An 11,670-nucleotide genomic window follows, 5' to 3' on the forward strand; every position below is an offset into this window, starting at 1 on the left:
TCAAATCAATAAAGGAATTTTTTTATCATCTCTTCATTTTTCCTCTTGTTAAATCACTTTTTTGTAGCACATTAATGAAATAAGAGAGATCTTTCAAATACACATTTTTTGTTGGAATATTGTTGGTCATGGTTTGTCATGTTTTTGATTTTACTCTTAATACTGTAATGTACAAAAAGTATTAAATTTGGGTAGTGTAATATTTTAAAGGAAGATTGTTAGTTTATCAAAAAAATTATAAAAAAGGACCTAAAAATTAAAGAAATTGAGCCAATGTTAAAAATATAAGTAAGTTCTAATACACATAAAAGGTATAATATTTTGGGCATTGTCTCAAAGAAAAGATCGATATATAAAAAATAAGAAATCATTTATAAATTTATAAAATGCTATTTTTAGTTGTTGTTATAAGATTGAGTTGTTAATGTTTAAAAAGTAACTTATAAATTTTGAATGAATATTTATAAATAATAATATTTAAATTATTAAACATACAAATATTTAATATTTGGCAATATTTATTAGATTTTATTTTAATGAGACTTTAAGATATCTAGTACTCCTAAAAAAATTTTAGGATGCCTAGTGCTTTTGTAAAAAGAGTTTAGAAGCAAATTAATACCAAAGGATATGATCGTAGTATTATCTGTTACTGTGTGTGTGGGCACATGCCACGTCAACAAAAAATAACAAAGTTAACAACTAACGGCCTCCTAATAGAAGGGCTTTTTAGACCTCAAGAAATACTTGAGAGAAAAAATTGCAACACTTAAAAGTATAGGGTGTTTAGCGCTACTAAAAAATAAGTACAGTAGTAAAATTAGATCTTAACCCTTTTTTTACTTCAAAAAGTCAGTTTGCAAGATCTTTAAAAATTCATTTATTGAATGGTTAAATAACAATTTGAACCTTGAAATATAAATACATGAATGATTTGACCTAAACTTATTTTTAATACATTTTGAATTCCAAATAATTACACTAATGACAATCTAGCCCCGACTTTTAAATTTGAGTAAACATGCATTATGTGTGAACAAGTGATGGTGTTTGTCTTTTACCATTAGCTAATATGGGCGAGGTTGCCTTCTTCCTAGTCTCTCACTTACACAACCAACAACAATTTCATGGGTCTAATATTAGAAGATTTTGGTGATGCTCCGATATTGCAACGCTCAAACATCTTTGGAATTTGTTAGAAAATCCATTAGCAAGCAATATTTAGAACATTAAGAATCTATTGGTTTGATCAACAAATTCATAAAAAATTGTTAGATTCCAACTTTCTTAAGGTGCAAGAGCATTACAAAATCGAATTGCAAAAGCATTTTATTAATGGTAAAGTCCCCTGGAGCATTGAAAATTGCGAGTCTTATTGTGCTAAATTTGAGTTATAATTCAGGGGTAGGTTTCTCTCCTCTGCTTTTTTTCTCCACTGTCTCTCCACTACAAATCTAAACTGTTCAAATTAAATATGTATTTTTAAAAATTATCAAATCTAAATTTTTAAATTCAATTTAACAGTTCATATCTGTACAAATATCTCCTTTTCTCTCCTTTACAGGGGAGAAAATTCAAGTCTCGTAGTTCATTATTTGGTATCACCCCTGGAAAATCTCTACTTTACCCTCTATCACTAATGTTGACTTAAAGGAATTCTAGAGATTCCTAACTAGATATAGAAACTTCAGCTTGGGTAAATTCCCATAACCTGAAGGAATCACACTGTTAAAATTGTAATGACCATTCTACCACGATAATTAAAACTAAAATCTTATGTTAACTATTATAGTGATAGAATATATTTAATCATATTTACGAAGAAACAAACTTGGTAAAATTCTTTGAAAATGGAATTCCAATAAAAACTAATTTCTAAAAACTATTGAGTTTAAAAAAATCAATCAGAGCAATTAAGCAAATAGAATCCAACATCACAGGGATAAAACATTTAATTTACGTGACTTAAACATTTTACCACAATTGAACTCCCAAACCGATGAGGCCGGCATGTTCACTCTAGGAGTCAACACAACATTACAATCCACAATTATTCAACCTTGAACATCATCACCATCAAGTTCACATATAGATATAGCCATATGGCAAGCCCCATAAGTATGGATTAATAAAATAGGTTAGACTTAAAATATTCAATAATATCTCAAACATGTTTTTCCCACAATCAAATCACTAGCCTTAATACAAGTTGGCACTAGCTTGATTCCATGCAAAGCTAAGTAATATCAACATTAAATCAATATCTAAAATACAATCACAATGCAATAATGTGTCCTCTAGTTGGCTATATATATATAACAATTAATACAAATCCTTTACATATAAACTGAACAAGAGGAGTTTGATTAGCCTTTAATATTTTTTCCTTGACACTATCTAAAGCGTCACTTATAAAATGTTAAACCATGGAGTGAGATAAATATTTTAGTAATCAAGAAATCCTAACTTTTAACATAGACAAGCAGAAGTAAATACATTTGTAATCACAACATCACATTTAAGCATGTATGATCATTGATTTTCCCCATATCCCCTTCTTATTATTTCTAACTAAGTCCATATGCTATAAATTATAATTCATAATAGGACCAATTCGCATGATCAAATTTGCCTAAGCTCTTTAATATTAGAGGGGTAACCTAACCAAAGGTTACCACTTCCCTAACTTGAATAATGAACTCTCCTGCTAATTGAATTCCCACATGGTGTCATAATTATTGCCGGTAACATATGCCTACTCTCAAAGTAAATATCATTGGTTAAGTTGGAAAAATGCCAAACTTCCATTGAAGTAGGTGCCATAGCTATCCAACAGTAGGAGCTACCTGCGTATTATCTAAGCCACATGGACTTATATGCAAAAATCTCCCATTTCAGGTAAACTCTTGTAACATCCCAATTTAAATTTTAATAGTTAATTTGGGTTAATAGAAATTTAAAAAAAATAATATTTAGAGGTAAGAAAATTAGTAAGAGATGATTATTAAATCTAACTTAGGATATAATTCTAAAAAAAATTAAAAAAATAATAAAAAAATATTATTAAATTATTATTATTATTATTAAAAAAAGAAAAGAAAAGGTGTAAAAACAAGAAAGGAGAAGAACAAGGAAACTTTCGGCCGCCGCACATCAATAATGAATATTATAATAATATTAAAAAAAGGGAGAGAGAGAAAAGAAGAAATAATAAAAAAAATGTGTGGGACCCACTGAATTTTTATAAAAACTCACCTGTTCCTTCATTTCTTCATTCCTTCTTTCGTGCGTGAGCTGAGGCAGAGAGAGCATCTGTGAGCCAAGTTCACCGGTGCTGGGTTTTAAGGTAAGAGTTTTTAATAGGATATTTAGGGTGTGATTTTAAGTTTTTTAAGACTAAGTAAGTGTTCTAAAAATTTTTCTTAGTCATCCTTCTTCTTTGGTTTCTGAGTTTGTAGTGGTAGAAAATTTAAGATCTAAAAGAGGGATGAATTTATGTTGAATAAATATGATTTTTGAGGTTGTCAGTAGTATAATAAATGTTCTAGAGTATAATTTATTGATAATCTTTGAATCCGTGGCTTATGGATCAAATTCTAAACTAGATCTGAAAATATATGTTGATTTATTGAGGTTTAGATGATTATTTGGGATGAGAAATGAATTATTATGGTTATAGAATTATGATTCTAAGCTAGAGAATCAATTTTTAATTTTTGAATATTTTAGGTACGAATTTATGAAATAAAAAGAAAATTTTGATAATAGAAATTAGTTTAGAAGTTGATTTTTGGATTATTAATGTTTATTGATAATTAAAAGAGGAGTTAAAAAATTTTACTTAATAGTATTAACTCTAGATTTGTATTAAGATTGAGATTAAAAATTATGTTATATTTTTAATTCTATTATTAGAATTATTTTAGTAGTTTTAAAAATTGAAACTAATATTTATAAATAATATGTTATTTGTAGATTGTATTACTGGAGAAGATTGTGGTGAGAGAGAAATTTTAAGGAATAATTTATTGAAAAAGCCACAAGGTAACCATGCTTTTAATTTATGATTTGTGTTACTTCATATTAATTGAGTGATTATTAAGAAAATTATAAATTTTGTAATATTATATAATTGTGCAATATTATTATGAATTTGTTTGATTATTGTGGGAGGTGTTGGAAGACTTGCTATTATTGTTGTATTTATGTGCCACGTGGTACGCCCCTATTGGAGCTCAATAGGTGGTTTGTAAGAGCTCGGGCTAATCTACCTTTAGCCGGGTAATTTAGCACCGAGTGAGGGCTACGGCTTGAGGTTAATGGAGGGATATAAGGATGGTTGTTTGTGTATATTGTAATATTTCTTATATTTGTTGGAATTATATTATTTTTAATTCTCACTTAGTAAGCACACACTTAACTGTTTGTATACACTATCATAAATTGGCTTTGGTTACTGGGACTTTTGAGTCTCATTATGTGGTTAACAATTTTCAGGAGAAGAGCCACGAGTGACACGTGAAGGAGTCCCAGAGGCTTAGTGGTATAGATCCACTGTCTCTTTTGGGTATTTAATTTATGATTTATAATGTGTTATATTGCCAATATTAGGGCTTTTTGTTTATTGTTAATTATATGAATATATAAATGTAATCATGCCTTTCAAACTATTTCCATTTTTGGTACAATTTGGATGACTATAATTTTAATATTTGGTTTACTTTGGATTGGTTAAAATGGTATGATTATAAGGCCAAATAACTGGCTTGTGTTGAAAATTTATTAAATTGCTTATTTTACTTGTCGAGAGTATAAGGATGGACAAATGTGATTTAGCCTAATGGCATGTGGGAGGTAAAAATTTATCTGAAATGTTATAGTGTGTGAGTTGAAGCCAATTATAAAATATTTTATATTGAAATTATTGATATAAAAATGTGTTGGGTGGCTGTAACCCAACTATGGTTGAGTTAAATTATTTTAAAAAAAATTTTGGTGTGTTACAAATTTTGGTATCAGAGCTACATGTTTCAAATTCTTATAAATTATAAAATTGTTATACATTAACCTAGTTTATTGGCAATATACATTATTAAATCATAATACTTCGCCATTATTTTCTTGTCTTGAGATTAGTGTTAACTTAATTATGTGACTTCTATCTTTTAGGAGGGGAAAGATGGTGTCCAAAACTATGAGAGGTGGCGAAATTGTCGGTGATTCTATAGAGCCAATAGGAAATGACATATCTTCACTACCACAATCGGAGCCCACACAGCAACAAATTGGGCAGGGCGAGCCCATACAGTCACAACTAAGGCAGGATGAGCCAACCATGAGGCAAATGATGGATCTACTATACAATTTTAGTGACCGCATGAAGAGACAAGAAGAAGAATTGGCTGCTTTAAGACAATATAAGGAGAATGCCAACTGAGAGGGAAATGGCCAACAAGAAGGAAGCCATACCAAGGTATTCAATGCGAGCCAATCTGCTGATGAAGGCTCACCTCCCTATTCTCACCATGAGACTAGTTCAAAGAATATGAGTCTCCACTCTGAGCAACAGACATCCACGATCACAAAGATTTGGAGTACTTTTCGTAAGTTTAATCCTCCTACTTTCAATGAAAATCTTAAGCCGGCGGTGGTTGAAGAATGGATAGATCAATTGGAGAGTATTTTTCGTATGGTTGTGTGCACTTCTAATCAAAAGGTGCAGCTGGCAATATTCTTACTACAGAAGAGTGCTAAGAAATGGTGGGAAACATCAGGACCGAAGGATGATCCCTCTCTTACTTGGGAAGATTTTAAAGTCATATTATTCAAGAATTATTTTCCTACTGCACTGAGAGCAGAAAAGGAGGCTGAGTTTCATGCATTTCGTCAGGGTGATCTAGATGAGGATGAATTTATTGAACAATTCTCAGAATTATCTAAATACTCCACTTACCTCCAAAAACATGAAGATACGGAGTGGATGGCTGAATGATTACTAGAGAAGGCGAGGCCTGATCTAAGGGAACAGTTAGCCCCTTTTGAGATCAAGACATTCAGTGAGATGTGCAATAAGCTTCGAATAGTTTCTTGGAGGAAGAGAGAGGCTAGATTAGAAGCTGATAGAGAGAGGAGGAAAGAACCTCATGGGAAGCCCCCTATCCACACCAGACCTATTGGTGGAGTAGAGAAGAGGAGCAGTCAAATCTTTGGAGGCTTTACAAATCAGAAGAAGAAGGGCTACTACCATAAGGGCCAAAGCTACAGAGAGAATCAGAGTGGGAGTCAGGGGTCCTACAGGAGCCCAGCTACCTCTACTCCTACTTCTGGTACTGCTAGTAATCAAGCATGCAGTAAGTGTGGGAAGTTTCATTCTGGTGATTGTTGGGTTTGTTACATCTGCCAGAAGCCTGGTCATATTGCCCGATTCTGCTATCAAAATCAGAATAGGGGTAATGATCAGAGACCTACAGTACCAGCACGAGTGTATGCCCTCTCTAGGCCAGAGGCTGCTAACAACCCTAATGCTATCCGAGGTATAATCCGAATCCTTGATAATGATGTTTGTGCTTTGTTTGATTCGGGTGCTACACACTCTTTTGTGTCTGATGAATGTATGAAAAGATGTAAATTGCCTGTGTGTACTTTACCTTTTGATGTAAAGATTTCTACTCCTGCTGTTTGACTGTAAGGACTGCTAAGGCATGTCTAAATGTAGAGGTTGAGTATGAGGGTCGAAAGACCACCGTAGACCTCATTTGTTTGTCTTTGTCTGGGATTGATGTTATTGTAGGGATGGATTGGTTGTCTGTAAATGGAGCTGTACTTGATTGTCAGAAAAAGAGTATGTCACTCTCAACTCTTACTGTAACCCCTGTAGAGTCCCAAAGTCCTATGTTGTTGTCTGCAGCTCAAGTAGAACAGTGTATAAGAAAGGGCTGTCAAGCTTTTATGATTTTCTTCTCAATCAAGGCAGAGATTGAAGAAGGTATAGATCAGATTCCAGTAGTGAGAGAATTCCCTGACGTCTTTCCTACTGAAGTGATCGGTTTGCCTCCAGAACGAGAGGTTGAGTTCTCAATTGAACTCGTACCTGGTACGGGGTCTATTTCTAAGGCACCCTATAGGATGTCTCTATCGGAGTTAGCTGAGTTGAAGAGACAAATTGAAGAGTTGTTAGAGAAGGGGTTTATCAGACTGAGTGTATCACCATGGGGGTCACCGGTACTGTTTGTGAAAAAGAAAGATGGAAGCCTTAGATTATGTATTGATTATAGACAATTAAATAAGGTAACTATCAAGAACAAGTACCCCTTACCTCGAATTGATGATTTGTTAGACCAATTAGTCAATTCAGCAGTGTTTTCTAAGATTGATCTAAGATCAGGGTATCATCAATTGAGGGTTAGAGCAGAAGATATCCCTAAAACTGCTTTTAGGACTAGATATGGGCACTATGAGTTCTTAGTGATGCCGTTTGGGTTAACAAATGCCCCAGCTGTCTTCATGGATTATATGAATCGAATCTTTAGGCCTTATCTCGATGAATTTGTTGTAGTCTTTATTGATGACATACTTATTTATTCTCGAGACGAGGTGGACCATGCTAGACATCTTAAAATTGTTTTGGAGATATTAAGAGAGCACAAGCTCTATGCCAAGTTGAGTAAATGTGATTTTTGGCTTAAAGAAGTTAAATTCTTAGGCCATGTTGTTTCAGAAGAAGGGGTAGCGGTGGACCCTAGTAAGATAGATGCAGTGATGAAATGGGAACAACCTCAAAGTGTGACAGAGATTAGGAGTTTTTTGGGTCTTGCAGGCTACTATCGTCGTTTCATTAAGGGTTTTTCATAAATTGCAATGCCTTTGACTAAGTTGACCAGGAAAGATGCTCCATTTATTTGGACGAACGAGTGTGAAGTTGCCTTCCAGGAGCTAAAAAAGAGGTTGACCACCACACCGGTGCTCACCTTACCTGTTCCAACTGCTCCTTATACCTTGTATACTGATACTTCTAAGAAAGGTTTAGGTTGTATATTGATGCAGGAGGATCGAGTAGTGGCTTATGCCTCTCGACAATTGAGACCTCATAAGGAAAATTACCCTACTCATGACTTAGAGCTTGCTGCTGTGGTGTTTGCCTTGAAGATTTGGAGGCACTATCTTTATGGTTCTTCCTTTAAAGTTTTCAGTGATCATAAAAGTTTAAAATATTTGTTTGATCAAAAGGAGCTTAACATGAGACAGCGCAGATGGATTGAGTTTTTGAAGGATTATGACTTTAAGTTAAAGTATCATCCAGGAAAAGCTAACGTAGTCGCCGACGCTCTGAGCAGGAAGCTTGTACATACTGCTCACATGATGGTCAGAGAACATGAATTATGGAGTAGTTTCCATGCAGTAAATGTAGAAGTAGTTGAAAATCGTTTAGCTGCTCTACACATTACTGAATTTGAGAATAATTTTTGGGTATTTAATTTATAATTTATAATGTGTTATATTGCCAATATTAGGACTTTTTGTTTATTATCAATTATATGAATATATAAATGTAATCATGCCTTTCAAACTATTTCTATTTTTAGTACAATTTGGATGACTGTAATTTTAATATTTGGTTTACTTTGGATTGGTTAAAATGGTATGATTATAAGACCAAATAACTGACTTGTGTTAAAAATTTATTAAATTGCTTATTTTACTTGTTGGGAGTATAAGGATGGACAAATGTGATTTAGTTTACTTGTCGGGAGTATAAGGATGGACAAATGTGATTTAGCCTAATGGCATGTGGGAGGTAAAAATTTATCTGAAATGTTATAGTGTGTGAGTTGAAGCCAATTATAAAATATTTTATATTGAAATTGTTGATATAAAAATGTGTTGGGTGGCTGTAACCCAACTATGGTTGAGTTAAATTATTTTTAAAAAAAAATTTTGGTGTATTACAACTCTCACCCATTCTACTTTTACAATCATATCATTAATGTTCTCAACTCATGTATGATATTATAGTATCATCTGTCAACATACTCTTAATCATTGTACTCTGTTTCATTCATATAGGCACATCACAATAATTCCCAAATCATACTCATAATAATTAATATAATATAGCTTACACAATTTAACTGCAACTTTTAGCCATTTAACTCATGCCCACTTTAGACATTTTTCCAAGACTCCAAAAGAGCATTGAATATATATTTCATAATTTCTTAATAGCACAAAACACTTAAAACAAACATATGAGGAATATGAGGAAATTTAGATTTTTGATTACCTCTACCCTATGAGTTAATCAAAAAAGCTGTCTATAGACTGAATAGTTAATCTACAATTAAGATTTCCATTTTCATCAACTTACTAATCATGATCGTAATTTCTTTGCTATCTATTACCACTCATAATTTCTAAAATTTATTTTATTATATAACTTAGTTACCCATGAATTCCACTAACTTGTTTAGATTCCAAAGAGTCTAACTAAACCCAAAAACTCAATTTTATCTAAACTTTGATTTATTGAAAAAAATTAGAGATTTAAAAAAAATTCTAGTTCACTGTAAATAAATATATTCATATAATTCAATAACCTCATTCTACTTATTAGAGTCATTAAATAATAATAATTTACTCAAGTCACCCTTAATCTCAAAATTACAATGTTTAAAATTCCCACCAAAGTCACTAATATCCATCTTTAATGGTCAACTTGAAAATCAATCTATTTAATCATCAATATCATCTCCATTAATTCAAAATAAATCATTAAATTTCAAATATTTTACAAACAAAATCATAAATCACAAATTTCCATCTAAACCCTCACTTTAATTCCTCCAATCAACTAATTGGATAAAATCTAAATTATACAAACTTTTATTCCAAAATCACTATCTTCATTCAGATACAAAAAGTCAATAAAAACACTCCAAGTTTCAAAACCTATCAATCCCTAAATTTTTCTTTAGCAAAGAATCCAAGAACCAATGAAAAACGATAATAATAAAAATATTTATGATACTTTTTTAGTCTTAAAAAAGAAGGAGATTCTCTCCTCATCCTTTTTTTCGTTTTCTTCTCCTCATCCCCTTCTCCACCTTTGATTAAAAAAATGAAGGGCTCAAATTCAATTATTTTATAAAACAATCACATAATATTATATTAAAAAATAAATAAATAATTTTAAACTGTTAAAATTTAATCTACATAGTTTATGGAGTAAATTGGTCCAGTGGCCACAAAAATTACAGCTCCCATAAATTATAGATGAAGTTTTTAAATATTTTAAAATATGGTCCATTTACAAAATTAATTAGAGGTAATTATCAGAACAAATATACTATTAAAATATTTTGCATAAATTGGTCCATGAATATATGTCCTATAACTAACTAAATGATTTTAACACCTTTAGCTAACTAAATCAAATACCTGCATACACATCCATCATATCTCTCCTCCTTTTCACGATAATTGCTTCCCTTTCTTGGTGGGCAGAGGAATTCAGGTAATATTCGTATATTGTTTTTTTGTTGTTCTAACAAGTGTACTCTTTTGTAAGAGACCTTCCAACATGAACAGTTTAATCTTGTGCTTCTACAAATGAATCTTATTGCTATGCTTCCTTGGGTGAAGATAAATGTTGCAAAGGGGTATTTGATTATTTATGACAAGCTAAGATGTCCATAATTTTTACGGACTATGTTTGATCTATTTTGAGCAAATGATTATATTTTTTTTATGTTTGTGATCTACGATAATATATTAACGATGTATAATCGTATATCACTGATAAAATTTATTGGTAAAAATTTATCAACATCATTTAATCTTATAAATATGAGAGTACTTAATCTCAATATTTCTTATAATGAAAAATGAGGTTTATTAGTTTAGGTATTTGATTCTCCGTTATAAGCGATGATGTCCAGAATTTTTTATGAACTGTATGTTTGATTTGTTTTGAGCAAATAATTATATTTTTTTCGTGTGTCTGATATATAATTTTATATCATAGATAAATCATATTAGTAAAAACTCATCAACATGATTTAATTTTATAAATATGAAGATGTTTAATCTTGTTATTTTTTTTTTGAAAGAGGGTTAAATGAAGCCCTCTTCTATTTTTTAGTATTTAAATGAAGGTTTTCATAGAAAAAAAAAAGAAAGTATTTGAAAGAAGGTTATGTTATTTGCAAAGAAGATAGTTTTATCATATAAAATTCAACTAAATATTAAAATGGCCATAATGCAAAATATAACAAATTGAGATGCTTAATCTTGTAAATCTAAAAATGCTTAATCTTTTTTTTTTTGAAAGATGGTCAAATGAAGCCCTCTTTCATCTTCAAGTATTTAAAAGAATGTTTTCATAAAAAAAATTATTTAAAATAAGGTCATGTTATTTGTAAAGAGGGTAGTTTTGTAATATAAAACTTAAATAAATATTAAAATGGTCATATTATAAAATATAATAAATATTAGACTATTTATTAAATTTGATTCTATAAAATAGATTATATATGCAAAAGCCCTAAGCTTATAACAGTGATAAAATAAATAAAAATTTTAATTTATAAAAAAGTTAATAACAATATACAATTGTAAATTGTACAGTTTAAATTTATTTTTATTTTTATATGGTAATGTGAGAATTATTTTATA

This window comes from Prosopis cineraria, unplaced genomic scaffold, assembly GCF_029017545.1.
Source record: "Prosopis cineraria cultivar Desert tree isolate PC_DT_omini unplaced genomic scaffold, ASM2901754v1 PC1, whole genome shotgun sequence".
Taxonomy (NCBI): domain Eukaryota; kingdom Viridiplantae; phylum Streptophyta; class Magnoliopsida; order Fabales; family Fabaceae; genus Prosopis; species Prosopis cineraria.